Consider the following 15,051-nt stretch of genomic DNA (forward strand, 5'->3'; position numbering starts at 1 on the left):
CCAGGGAAGCCCGTGATTGCTTTTTATATGGGTCAATGCATCTTGGAAAAAAACTGTGGAGTTTTCCCACATCTAATGACAACCTCTTATGTTTTTGCAAATTATAATGTTCTTCATTATCAAAAATAAAACTCCATTATCAAAAAATAAAAGTAAGTTATTTGTTAATCATAAGTTACAAATATAAATTATTACACATAGAGCTATAAGCTCCAGTTGCAAAGGACCTTTCTTAACCTCCTTATAATTTATTATCCTTAACAACAAAAGAGAAGCCCTTATGGTATCTTCCAACCCACTGCTTGCAAAGCCTTATATTTATTTTCTTACTAATAACAGCAGCAAGAGCTCATTTCCATGTGATATGTGTAGTACCTAGTCACCTTATCCCAGATCCAATACATCCTCCTGTAATTAAGTCAAGAACATAAAGTTAGTTGTTTTGGTTACAGATCCATGGTACAATGAAAGGTATGATATTATAACTCATCCTATTTTCATGATAAAAATGCTATGTTCATATTTATTAATAAACTTATTTTAAGTGTACTTTCCATGGAAGAGGGAATGCAAAGATGAATTAAACATGCCAATCTAGTGCAGTTTTCTAACTTTTCTGTTGACACTATTTATAAAGTAATTTTTTAAACTTTTTTTTTTTTTTTTTTTTTTTTGCGGTACGCGGGCCTCTCACTGTTGTGGCTGTGGCCTCTCCCGTTGCAGAGCACAGGCTCCAGACGCGCAGGCTCAGCGGCCATGGCTCACGGGCCCAGCCGCTCCGCGGCATGTGGGATCTTCCCGGACTGGGGCACGAACCTGCGTCCCCTGCATCGGCAGGCGGACTCTCAACCACTGCGCCACCAGGGAAGCCCCTATAAAGTAATTTTTTAAAAAACTTCACTCATTTAAGTTACTAGATCATTTGCAAAACATAATTTTGGGCACATTTTAAATGATGACATTTTAAACTATGACTGTTATAGTATTCTTTTTCAAAGAAATGTAAATGCAACAACAATTTAATACCTACGCAATCATTTGTAGAGAAATGAATGCTCTCTTCTTGACAGTTGGAAATTTTACTTCATTTCTTAATCTCATTGACATCATATTCTACTCCACTATCCATCTTTCCCTGATAGAATTTTATTCTACTGAACTATATTTTTATTTTTCAAATTCTTTTAAATGACCACATTGAAAGAGAGCAGGAAAAAGCATAATACAGAAATAGAAGGAGTAAAGACAGAGAGGAGCAGGAAAGATGGAGGGATGTAGAAATAGATCACTGAGTGAGCAGGTGACATTTAAAAACTATAATGTTGCAATATCTTCCTTTTCCTTTGAAGTGTTTGCATGGCTACTATGCAAACCTCTCCTAAATCTTTTCCTAGCAAAATTTTCAATGAAGTCTTCTCTGCTCAAAATCTTTTATACAACAAAATATGTATACCTAGGTTGAAATTTCATTAAAAAAAAAATCCTATCTGAATGAATGTTTTAAAAATCCTTCCCAATTGCATTACCATTACAATTTTTATTAGAAATAATAATACTAATAACAATGATGATAACAGTAGCTAAAACTTTTGGAAGGCTTACTCAATTTCAAGCCATGACCTAAGCACTATATACTTCTGCCTCTACTTCCATCAGTTCATGTACAGAGTGGCCACCAAGTCTGGAAACACCAATGATACATAATAGATGATATGCTACTTTATATTATAACACATGAAAAAATAATATTTACCTTTTCAGACTATATGATCACATTATTAAAACATATAAAGTAGGTACTGTTTATCCCAGGTTTACCTTTGAGGAAATTGAGGCACAAGTACGTTTATTAACTTCTCCAGATAATTAAAAAAATTGTTTGATTCAGGATTTGAACCAGTTTGGCTCTAGAGTTTATACTCTAGATGAAAACATAATAAATTTATTATAAATTTTGATACATAATTTTTAAACACATAAAGTAAAATTTTATTAAAAATACATCATTAATGAGATGAAGAAAGTGGGAAAGTCATGTGTCCTTTTAAAGAAGGCTTGGCAAACATCAGTGTATCCATCATCCCTGTCCCCTCATTTATGCCCTAGGAGATTGTTACATCCTGCAGAAATGCTTTGTAGTAAGGCTCAGAAGGGTGAAATAGTGCATGTGTGTATGTGTGTGTGTGTGTGTAAAGAAGTAAAAGGAGCACTGTGAAAGAAAAAGTGAGAAGTGGCCTGAAGCTTAGACCTTAGTAATTTTCTGTGGCAGATCAGTTCTAGGATGGAGTTCAAATGAAGGTTAAGAATCTGGAAATTGGTTTCTGTAAAACAAGCTGTTTCTGCCTACTCCTTAGGGGTATGCATACCCCAGTTTGTAGATCACTGGTTTAAAGTGTAAGACATATTAAATGAAGAAATTCAATTCTACCAAAAATAAAAATGCATTGCATTTGAGAACTATTATGCTGGGCACTGTAGTGAGAAAAATGAATCAGACAAATTGTAACTTAATGTAAGGCAAATGTGAAAAGGACAAATGATAAGTAAATAAATGTATGAAAGTTTATAGTGTCTATGCTACATATAACATGGTTCCCGTTAAACTTCAATGACAACTTATTTTTACTTATTAAATTAAATATTAAATAATTGTCATTATTAACAAATTGTTACCATAACTTATTAAATAATGATCATTAACATTGACACCAGAATTCTTCTTATAGAAGGAATTATATTTTTTTTGTAAAATACATCAAAAGTAACATGGGATAGAACAGCTACATGGCCATAAATGTTAGTAGTTGCTCAAATATAAGAAGCAGAAATCTCCTCTTCATGCTTCAAGATTAGAAAATGTATTATTTTCAGTCCTAAAAGGGAAGAAGGAAAATGAGTGATAAAGAAGAAGAGCGTGGATCCAGAGAGATGGAAAGAGGCTGGCAATAGATAAAATATTGGAAGAACCAAGTGACCTTTTTATTTTTTTAACATCTGTATTGGAGTACAATTGCTTTATAATGGTGTGTTAGTTTCTCCTGTATAACAAAGTGAATCAGCTATACATAACCTATATCCCCATATCTCCTCCCTCTTGCGTCTCCCTCCCACCCTCCCTATCCATCCCCTCTAGATGGACACAAAGCGCTGAGCTGATCTCCCTGTGCTATGCGGCTGCTTCCCACTAGCTATCTATTTTACATTTGGTAGTCTATATATGTCCATACCACTCTCCAAGTGACCTTTTTAAATGGTGATGTCTACCACTTGATTTGAAATTGTTTGCATTGCTAATCTGTGAATCTCTCCTGAATCTTTCATATGAAAATCTGCAGTGAAGTCTACTATGCTCAAAAACAATTTAGTGTATGGAATTTTTTATAGATGTCAAAGAAAGGACTATTTCAGGGATCAATGCAAAGTAGAACAACTTTATGCACTAAAAGGCAGTCTGATTAAAAGTAAGTTAGCAGGGCTTCCCTGGTGGCGCAGTGGTTGAGAGTCCGCCTGCCGATGCAGGGGACACGGGTTCATGCCCCGGTCTGGGAAGATTCCACATGCCGCGGATCAGCTGGGCCTGTGGCCCATGGCCGCTGAGCCTGCGTGTCCGGAACCTGTGCTTCGCAACGGGAGAGGCCACAACAGTGAGAGGCCCGCGTACTGAAAGTAAGTTAGCAAGGTGGTTTCAGAGAAGTGTATTTGTAAAGAATACCACCATTTATAGGATGCATAATAATACGGAAATCTCTTAGAGATTCAAAAGAATATTAGTAGACATTTTTGGCACTGAAAATGAGAACCCCAAGTCACTGGATCAGTAATAATACTGAATTATTGAGGTGGTGTGTTATACTTAGGTTCATGCTTTATTTTGCATGTGAGATATGTAAGTTAACATGAATGACAGGTATATATAGCAAATGTTCCTCATCAGTTGTGCTAAACTCATTTTGTTGAATCCATAATTTTTTGAATGATTTTTATTGGAAACATGGCTCATTACACAGAAAGATGAGAATAGGTATTTTTTGGACATTCTAGCTGTTAGAATATTGCATCTTTTGACTCTTTAAAGAATTATGTTTAAAAATATGTGTAAATGGAGTGTAACCTTTAAAATCGTTTAAAAATAAAAGATAAAAATAATTTTTTTAAATATTCAAAAGGATTCCAGTTTTTAAAAAATATATATACGTTATATATTTTTATACCTACTTTTTGTAACAGGTCATTAATTATGCCTTCTAGAATAATGATATCTCTTAGTTTACCTGTTTTTACTCTGAGCAATAAGATAGTGTGCTGTAAATTTTTCAAGGGACAGTAAGACAATCATGCATGAAGTTGATCTATAAACATAGTTTAAACAGTAAAGGTATAATTTCCAGGGAGCATTTTAATATAATTTGTAAACGTACTTATTGAGTTTACAGGCATTAAAAGATGTACTACAAAGAGGTTTAAAATAGCTCTTTACAGATGCCTCTGTATTGTAGCTCGGGGACAAGAAAGACAGACATGTCAAATTAAAGGACAAAAGACAGAATGTAAAATGTACCCTTTGGAGATAGAGATTAAACCATGAGCCACAGTGCCTGGGAAGAGTTAGAATTAAGGAGGATCTTAGAGTTTCTTTAGAGCAACTTTCTGGTTTTTTTTTTCTTTTTCTCAGATTTAGTTTAATCTCCTATTTTACGGATGGGACAGCCAAACTCCAGTCTATTTATGTGACATGCATAAGTCAAAAGCTTAGCTAGAAGGAGAGATTTGCTACACACCAGACCAGCCCTCAGTGGCCAGTATCTCATATTACACACCCGTGGCCCCCTTGCTCCTTGGGTACCCTTACTGCCTTACCAGATGAGATGTAGGAACCAAAGCACTGACAACTTGGGGACTTATATGCTATGGTCTTGGATTGGAGAAAACTAACACGAAATCCCCAAATAATGTGTAAATGTAATGCAATCAAGATAATAAATAATTTTAAAGGTCAGCTAAACAAATAACAAACAACCATTAGACAAATGTACTCTAGAATCCAAAATAATTTTGTTAATATAATTTAGTAAATAGAACAATTTAGTTATGTTTCAAATCAGTAATAAGAAGGATGAGTTGTTTAATAAAACATGTTGCTACAACTGTCCATCAATTTTGGGAAAAAGTTTATATCTGAGATTCAGTTTCAGTTGGTTTAAGATTTAAATGTAAAAATGGACCTTTAAATTATTAAAAATTTAAAAGTTAATAGTTTTACTATATTGGAGTCAAAGAGAATTTTCAATAAGAATATAATATGTTAGTGATAAATAGAAATGGATCCTTCTATTGCCAAAATTCAGTCTAGCCAGAGATATTCTCTTTGTTTTTTCCTCTTTATCATCTCTTACCCATTTGTCAAATTTCAGAGTCTACTGAATGATTATGTAAATAAAGCAAAGCAAAAATATTCGAAGTTAGAGGAATTGAGCTATTACAAATCAAGTATTTGTTACAAAAAACTTCAGCTGATATTTTATTTCCAGCTCCTGTCTTTAATTCAGAGTAGTTACAGTTAGAGGATCCAGAATCTCAGAGCTGGAATAGACCTGAAGGTCTCACAGTATAACCTGCTTATTTTACAGATTTGGAAGGTGGGAGTTCAGGAGAGTTTAGTGATGTGCCTCATATCCCACAGTAGAGGTAGATGAGCTAAGGTAAGACTAGGAGTTCTCTTTCCTAAGTCTCATTTCTGTGCTTCTTTTTTAGGTTAAAATTAAACCACATGTGAGTCAAACTAATATGATAGCAAACCACAGTCCTGTTTCTCAGTTATATTTTTTAATCTCCCCAGAGATCATTTTTTCAACCTCTTTCTTGCTAGAATTTAAATATATATCCACCTTAAACTCTACTTGTTAGAAATAAAATTTTAAAAATTACCATTAGGCCTATTAGTGTCTCACAAAAAATCTTACCAATACTCTGCAAGTCAGAAATCAATTTAACGAAGAGAATGCAGCTTAAATTTGGACCTTTCATTTTCAAGCCACTTCCAATTTATCTCCTTCAAACTATCCAATATATGTTAGAATTTATAAGGTGGAAAGACACTTAGAAAAAAAAAAGGGTAATCCTCTTAATTTCCATATGAAGATGACTGGTACTAACAGACACTGGAAGTCAAAATCAGTTTTTGCCTAGTAAGTGACTCTTTTTCCATTTTCTGCTCTTTCTTATATGTCTTCAATAAGCAAAATTGGGGCTTTAACAATTGATCTGGCACCACTTCACATAAAAAAGTTCAGGAAGAAAAATCCAGCTGTCAGATATAAGTAGGCATTTTGAGCATTCAAACCATGCTCTAAGGAACAGTGAGTCATATGAGATGCAATGTGCAAAGGAAGCTGACACATAAAAAGGATAGAACAACAATGATGAGTTCCCAAAGACATGCTGTGGGACAAAGAATAATTATAGAGGGTCTATTTTTGGGTCCAGCAGAATGACTTGGGAATTTAAAATCAGAAGAAGGAATTATGTCACTCAGCTTTGAATTTAAAGTAAAGTAATTCAGTAGCCTTTATTTTTCATTAATGCTATTATAGTTTATTGGGACGATGCGTGACTGAATTGTTAAATACTTCACAGTCTAAAAATAAGTAAGGACAGGAAAGCTACTTTAATTTTGTCAGGAAGGAGGATGTGAGGTGTAATAATAATCACATAATATCTTATCTGATATGGAACTATAATACTAAATATAAATAAGACACATCTGTCTGCAACAGTAATCTTTTTGGAGGCACCAATGCCCCTGAAGCTTGAAATTAATGCCCAGGATTGAAATTGAAACCGCTTTGCCAGGGAGTTCTAAAAATAGTATCTAGAGCAACTTAAATCTTTAATTCAGCTAACCCCCCATTTTCCTGTTCCCTTATTTATAAATGATATCTTTTTACATTCCAATTATGGGAAAGGTTTACAGACATTTTTAAGAATATAATAGTGACTATGTGGATCAGAAAACAAAGAACTCTACAGAGGAAAGGAATTTAGTTCAAAAGAGCAACCTAGCCCTATTATTTTATACAGGAAACATAATTTGTTTTTTATATATGTATATATAGAAACATAGTTATAGTTAAAATAAGATTAGCCATAGACATTATATACGTGTGTGTGTTTGTGTTTGTGTGATGTTTGTGGCTAATACTACCAAATTGTTAATATTAATAAATCTTTAAGAACTGTTCGTATTAATTTAACATTCCTAGTCCTCTGGCCAAGGGAAAAAATACATGGGGGATAAGTTCATACCCAAAGGTCCCAAGGAAATGACTTTGTAAGTCTGACAGATGTCCCTAAGCCTGTATTTTGTTAGATTGCCTTTCAAAGTTTTCCTTGATTCAGAAGTTATTTGGAGTTCTGTATCATTCTGTGAAATCTTTCTTATGATTGTTAACATGTTCATATTATCCTCAATTTCATTGGAATTTCAACATGTTACTTTCATCAAGTCATGAATGTTCTTTTGTAATATATTCATACTCAATACCTGAAGGTAGGGCCATCCATAGTTTTGACAGGTGGTAGCACAAGTGGCTGGTGTATCATCATAGGACCCTGGATGACAAGAGAACATTCCTGTGAATTTGGTTTTATTAGTGGATAGTGGGATTTTACATAACTTAAAGTTATATACTAGTGTGGTTTTTTTTGTTTGTTTTGTTTTTTGCGGTACGCGGGCCTCTCACTGCTGTGGCCTCTCCCGTTGCGGAGCTCCGGACACGCAGGCTCAGCGGCCATGGCTCACGGGCCCAGCCGCTCCGCGGCATGTGGGATCCTCCCGGACCGGGGTACGAACCCGCGTCCCCTGCATCGGCAGACAGACTCTCAACCACTGTGCCACCAGGGAAGCCCTAGTGTTTTTTTTTAAATCACAAACATATGTATTTTAAATGTCTCATTTTAATGGGAAGTTGGGAGGCGTTGTTTCGGACACATTTAGGTTGCCACCATGCTGACCTGAAAGTAATCAGGAACTTTGTTCTTGGACCTTATTTCTTAAGAATGAGTATTTTAAGGAGCATGAACATGGAGGATGGTCCCTGTTGTTCAAGATCTTAGCACTAGGGAGACGTGAATGCCCTGAAATGTTCAGGTGAAAGGTTGTTCCCAGAAGAAATGGTGGCTTGGTCAATGGTTCTGAGAAGGAAATGACATGGCTAGTTCAAAGTACATAAAGAGAGCCAACATGATCAAACTGGAGTGAATGAGGGGGAAAGAGTGACACAGATCTTGTCAAAGAGGAAGCCAGAGGCTAGACCATGTCAGTAATGAGATTTAACTCTCCTTAAACATAGGGTATCACTAACAGGTGAGATTCATCCACTGCTACACTGAGTTAATGTATATAAATGTGGTTTACATCATTTTTTCAGCCTCAAAATAAGGTCGAAGGCAAGATATAGCTATAATCTTGTTTACCTTGCTTTGCATTTACACAGTATTATTTGGACTTTAGAACTTCAAAAATATCAAATTTGCATTTGCAAATTTTTTATCTCCATTAATTTATATTGTGATTTGAGAGGCTTTTATTAAACTTGTTCTTATAGATCATGAATTTGCTACTTCCCAAAATAATTTCTGAATGATTGTCAAGGATTTCCATGAAGGCACTAGGGATCCTTACATGAAAACCCAAAAGTATTAAGAGAGCTTATGTTAAAAGCAATCTCTGTAATCAAATTTTTTTATATAAATCAAAAAGTTTTAATTACTTTGTAAAATTATTTTGTAAATTTTCACACCTTCATATATTTTAATAATTTATTATATATTATAAATTGTCTAGTATATGTTGTAATTAGGATCATGATCTGGTCATCTTAAAGACTTGTGTATTTTTACACCAATAGACACTCCACGTATATTTAGAATCTGAATTTTCTACAAGCTATTTTGGAAAAAATAAAAACTCCTGTCAGTCTCAGCCTTTACTGGCATTCATATGGAATTCACAATGTTCAAAGTTGAAGTTTATTTTGAGTATTTTCCCAACTTGCTAGAAAATGCCACTAGAAATAGACATGACCATGGAGTGTTTTCTTTTTCTGCATGGGTCTAGAAATTTCATTTTTCATCCGAGCTGAAAATGCTGTGAAAGAATATTTGCACCTTTTTGGTGATAGGGAATAAGTAAAAAACAAATATGTCAACGATTACTTCTGACTATCAGCAAATTTATTGATGAGTTAACTTTGGTTAGTAAATGCATTGCACATATTAATAAAATATAATGTATATGTCAGCATGGTCTTACTTCCACTTTCCTCTGAAAATATCAGTATTTGTAGTACCAAAAAATAGATTAATATCCAAGAAGAGAGGATACAAAGAAAATATTATAAAGCCTTAATGAAAATGATAGCGATACCTAGAGAAAACTCAAAAGAAAGCTAATTTTGTGGAAGTAGCACCACTGACTGAAGTAGACAATGAAATCAAAATCAACTAAGCCTTAGAAATACAGAAAATAAATATATTAGGTAAGAATACTGGATAAACTTTCTTGATATTTGCCGTGGTGAAGCAAAACAATCAAGCTGGAAAAAAAAATGCAAACCTAAGTGTATTTATTAAGAGGAAATCAGAATCTTGAAGAAATATATTAGTTAAATTCAGCTACTGGATATAAGGGAAATCAAGTGGTTTCCAAAATGTAGAATTACATGAAAGACACAGACTCCAATGCTTTCTATGATATTTTTATGTATAAGAAATAATTTTTACAACAGTAGAAAGAGAGACATTATCTCTTTCAGGAGACTTGTAAGCTCCATGAATGATTTAAAATAGTCAAAATATTATAAAAACACATAATACTTGTCATGATACATTTGTCCTAACTCATAGAATGTACAACATCAATGGTGAATCCTACTGTATTTTCAGTGGGCATGATGTGTCAATATAGGTTCATTGGTTGTAACAAATTTATAACTTTTGTGGGAGATGTTAGTAATAGAGGAGGGTTGGGAGAGGGGTTATATGGAAAATCTTTCACCTTGTACTCAACTTTGATATGAATCTAAAACAACTCTAAAAAATAAAGTTTATATTTTAAAAAAGCACACATGCATCTGAATGGAAGTATTCACTTTCTTCCTCTCTATTTTTTTTTTTTTACTATATATTTTTATTTATTTATTTTTGGCTGCGTTGGGTCTTTGTTGCTGTGCGCGGGCTTTCTCTAGTTGCAGCGAGCGGGGGCTACTCTTCGTTGCGGTGCATGGGCTTCTCATTGCGGTGAGTTCTCTTGTTGCCAAGCACGGGCTCTAGAGCGCAGGCTCAGAAGTTGTGGCACACGGGCTTAGTTGCTCCGTGGCATGTGGGATCTTCCCGGACCAGGGCTCGAACCTGTGTCCCTTGCAATGACAGGTAGATTCTTAGCAACTGCACCACCAGAGAAGTCCCTTCCTCTCTGTTTTTAAAGAAGATATGTATTTGATGGGGTTTTTGAATAAAAGGAAATGGAAAATTTGGAGTATGATTCTAGGTATTATCAGTCTATGTTCTTGATCATGATGAGAAATGCCATTCACACATACCCAGTTTTTAAAGCAATAAAACAATCTTTTCTTTCCCTGGACCACCTAACAAAAAATAGTCCTTTTCTTAACTAATTATAAGCAAAAAATAATTCTACAACATCAAGTCACTGCTACCCAATTAGAAACAAATATTTCAGAGGAAAATTTTAACTTGTTTTACATGTAGATTTGCTGTTACTCATAATTAGGGCAATACAAATTAGAACCACAGTGAGACTATGTTATATCCACCAGGCTGGCAAAAATTTTAAAGTTTGACAGTAATACAAAGTATTGGAAAGGATGTGGTGTCATGGGAACCTCATACACTGTTGGTGGGACTATAAATTGGTACAAGAATTGCTAGGATCCTGAAATCCCACTCATAAATTTATTCCCTAAAGAAACTCAACCATGTGTACCTGGAAATATGTTAAAAAAATGTTCATTGCTTCATTGTTTATAATAGCAAAATGGTAGAAGCAATCCAAATGTCCCTCAGCAGGAGAAAAGATAAATACATTGTGCATTCATACAGTGGAACACTGCAACAGTGAAAAGAACAAACCCAAAATTACACACATTAACACTGATGCATCTTTGGAACATAATGCTGAATGAAAGAAGAAAGTCTCCAAAGACTATATTCAGAAGTATTCCACTTTCATAAAAGTAAAACTAAAAACATAACACTAAATAATACATTGCTTAGAAATACATATATAGGTAGTCAAGCCATAAAGTAAAGCAAGGGAATGACTAGTACAAGTTTAGGCTAATGGTTTACTTCTGGGGACATACATGTGACTTAATCAGGGAGGAACATGATGGAAAAGATGGGTTCTAGGTATACAGGCATTTATTTATTTAAGCATTGTATTTTTTTTTATAAATTTATTTTTGGCTGCGTTGGGTCTTCATTGCTGCACGCGGGGTTTCTCTAGTTGTGGTGAGTGGGGGCTACTCTTTGTTGCGGTGCATAGGCTTCTTATTGCAGTGGCTTCTCTTGTTGTAGAGCACAGGCTCTAGGCACGCGGGCTCCAGTAGTTGTGGCACGCCAGCTCAGTAGTTGTGGCCCGAGGGCTCTAGAGCGCAGGCTCAGTAGTTGTGGCGCACGGGCTTAGTTGCTCCACGGCATGAGGGATCTTCCCAGACCAGGGCTTGAACCCGTATCCCCTGCATTGGCAGACGGATTCTTAACCACTGAGCCACCAGGGAAGCCCAAGCAGTGTATTTTAATAATCTTTCGTATGCATGAAATTTTTAAAGTTTAGAAAGCTTTTGTAGGACAATGTGCAGAGTGTGATTCCTTACTTTGGAATCATGTACTTGTTATGGATCTATGGATCAAAATACATAAAAACACAATGTAATTCAGATAGGTCTGGGGTGTTGGGTGGGAGATGGAGATGCCTCACACAACACACATTCAATTTTAAAGTTTATTTCCGTTTGTCAGAATATTGTTAAGATTAGACCCTTTTTAAGATTTCACAGTCAAATCATAGTATATGTATGATTTAAACACTTTGTGAATTTTACAAGTATGATTTAGGTGTGTGAATTCTGTTTGACTTTAGGTTAGTTTCTTAGCTACATGGAGGGAATTTTGGAACACCAATGATGACCAACCTGTGAATCAATGTATATGTGTGAGTATTTGTGTGTGTGTGTGTGTGTGTGTGTGCGTGTGCGTCGGTGTGTGTACTTACCCCCGAGTCCGGTGAAAAAGGAAAGGGTCAGTAAAGTTGTATTTTGGATTATTACCAAGTTTCTAAGACTATTAAGTTATAATGATTCAGACATGGAAAATATGCACCTCAAATCACAAAACTAATAATTCTCAAAGCCAGAATTAGAAGGGAAAGCAATATATATTTTGTTATTTATGTGTAGTTCAGTGTGAATTTATACTTATTATTTCATTATTTAGAAAGTTAATTGATTTAAACATGTGCCTTGTTCACTCTTATTTTGTTACTGTAAATTTGAACCTAATCAGGTTATCATCTCTTATCTCACAATATGCAGTGTAAAGTAAAGGGAAAGTGGTTTTCAGAGCACATGGGACTCAAGTACTTAAGTATCACCTCCCTCTGTATGCTGAGCCACCCCAGATTGATTTGGTAGGTTTGGAATGAGCCAAGAGATTTGCAGTTAACCAAATAAGCTCTGCTGTTTTAAATGTGGTATGATTAATGTAGCCCAATTTCTGGGCTACCTTTAGAGAAACTATCCTAGACAGACTAAGATTTCCCAGTGGGTCAGTCTCTATGAACCCTCCCCTTTTAAAAGTAGAGTCATTATCTTGACTAATTGGGTCCAAGTCTTAGAACATGATTACCATCCAGGTAATCATGGAGGTGGTACCACCTGGTACCAGGAGGTGGTATTTGCTTCTCACAACTTCTTCATAAACACTCCTCACCTCTTATCAGAAGGAATAACGCTTAGGCTTAACACTCAACCCCATTCTTCAAACAAAAGAGCAGGTAAGTTCTTCATATCCAAAATGTTATACCAAGCAGCTGGAGAGTATTTGTATACTAACTTTTTGTTCGTGACCGTGTATCCAAAGTATCTCCACATCTTAACTGATGCAGTTCAGTGCTGGATTTTTATTTCCTAACCTTTCTGGCAAATACTATGTCTTATTGAACCAATTTATCTTCTCTTATAGCTTCTCCTTTTAACTTCTCCCTCTTTTCCTCTCTTTATTCTATTCATTCCCTTTTATTTTTCTGGTTTATTTTACTTACAATCCCATCCCTCACTGTGGCTTTATATCAGTTTTTTGACTCAGTAAACAATAATTACTAAGTTAATTACATTATTACAGTCATATATATGTGGTCTCTGAATGAGAATTTTTCTGAATCTTTCCTGTTCTCTGTTCTCCTGATTAGTCTCTAACTCCCTAATCTTGTTCCTTTCATTTCCAGTTTCATCAACTTCTGGTTGAATCTCTAAACCTTTCACCTTGACAGACACTGTCACCGGACCTGACATGGTTTTACTTCAAGGCAGAAAAGTTTAGGATTTGTATAGTTTTTAAATTATATGTTTAAAAATATGCAATTAAAAAATAAGATCCATGTAAACAAGGAAAGCACATCCACTCCTTTAGAAACAAATGAGGTGAGGACCTAGTAAGTAAGAGGAACTAGTTAAAATAGAACTAATCAGAGAATTGCTAGTAACGTTTGTGGACAACATCATGGATTACAAAATTGATTTATGGTTATATTCCATGCTATAGGCTAGCAAGCTATTCCTCTAGAATAGAGACACTTGAACAGAGTCAAGGAGATCCAGTATATAAGAGCTGAAGAACTACTAAAAATGATAATGAATTTTGTTCTATACCCTTAAATCCAATGTGCAATGAAGAGTCAATTATAATAATTAGTGAAACATTTTTGACAGCAATTTTTTTAGACTTAATTTAGTATTAGACAATTATTCAGTCTTCAAAAGAGCTTTTTCATCCTGCAAGTAACACTCTATTAGAAAAGGCTCTCAAGAATACATGGTACCTCTGCTGAATCTAGATGAGAGTAAACAAATGTTTTGGCATTGCCGTTTTCTGAACAGGACTACTGGGAGCACCCATTTTTCATTGTAGGGACTGATTCTAGCTTGAGAAAGTGTGAAGTGTCTCTGCTTACTGTGAGAAATTAGTTATTTTTGTGCTCCAATTTCTTGAACTGAAAATTCATTATTATTCTATTAATATGTAAAACGTATTTTAAGTGCCCTTTCCACCATTTCATCAAGCCCTTCTAGATTAGAAATTGTCACATTTTGGTCTTTTAAGTTATTGTTGATTTCAGCTTTATTTTATTATTATTGTTTTTAAGCTACTTGGGACAAAGAAAATGTAGGTTATTGGATTGTCATGTTATATATAAACATACCAGAAATTAACTGAATGTAGAATAATTCTTAAAACGAATACAATTTTTTTAGGGTATTATTATAATTTATGTTTTGTAATAGTAACTTTATTATAAGTTTACCATTCAATAATACCACACTAAAGTCAGAAAGTTCAAGAAGACTTAAAGAAGAAGCTATTTCACAGCTTGCTTTTATGTTTTGAACAATACTTCATTGAGGACAGAGCATTGTTTAATCCAAACTAGTTTGTGCTTGTGGTTTAAAATCCAGTCATCTTAGATAATATACTGAAGGACAGTAAAGTTACAACCTTGACACATTTTATACACATATTTTTTTCTGAATACTATGGACATATGTTGAGAATCAGTCTTCTTCTCAAAGGAATATTATTATTTCCCTGAATGATATACATTCTAGACTCAGAAGAAAAAAAAACTCAACAGTGATAGTTCTAGGTGAATGAATGACTAACACCTGTTTTAAAAGAAAATAAAGTTAGCTCTATGTGTCTCAGACACATGGAGAACTTAATTAGAAAAGTATTGTTATAACTTATGAGTTGTGTCAA

The 15,051-nt window shown here is 34.6% G+C and overlaps 1 protein-coding gene across 4 annotated transcripts in view; it reads right to left on the bottom strand.

Moving 5' to 3' along the window:
* Positions 1-15,051, bottom strand: part of CALCRL (calcitonin receptor like receptor) — a 104,366-nt gene that overhangs the window by 77,247 nt on the left and 12,068 nt on the right. Inside the window, exon 2 of one of the 4 annotated variants that reach the window (XM_024746069.1) lies at positions 7,541-7,608. The exons of the other annotated variants lie outside the window; for them this stretch is intronic. The gene's annotated coding sequence lies outside the window, so the exon portion shown is untranslated. The remainder of the gene's footprint in view (positions 1-7,540; positions 7,609-15,051) is intronic. 4 annotated transcript variants of the gene reach the window in all.

Source organism: Neophocaena asiaeorientalis, unplaced genomic scaffold, assembly GCF_003031525.2.
Source record: "Neophocaena asiaeorientalis asiaeorientalis breed wild unplaced genomic scaffold, Neophocaena_asiaeorientalis_V1.1 scaffold421, whole genome shotgun sequence".
Taxonomy (NCBI): domain Eukaryota; kingdom Metazoa; phylum Chordata; class Mammalia; order Artiodactyla; family Phocoenidae; genus Neophocaena; species Neophocaena asiaeorientalis.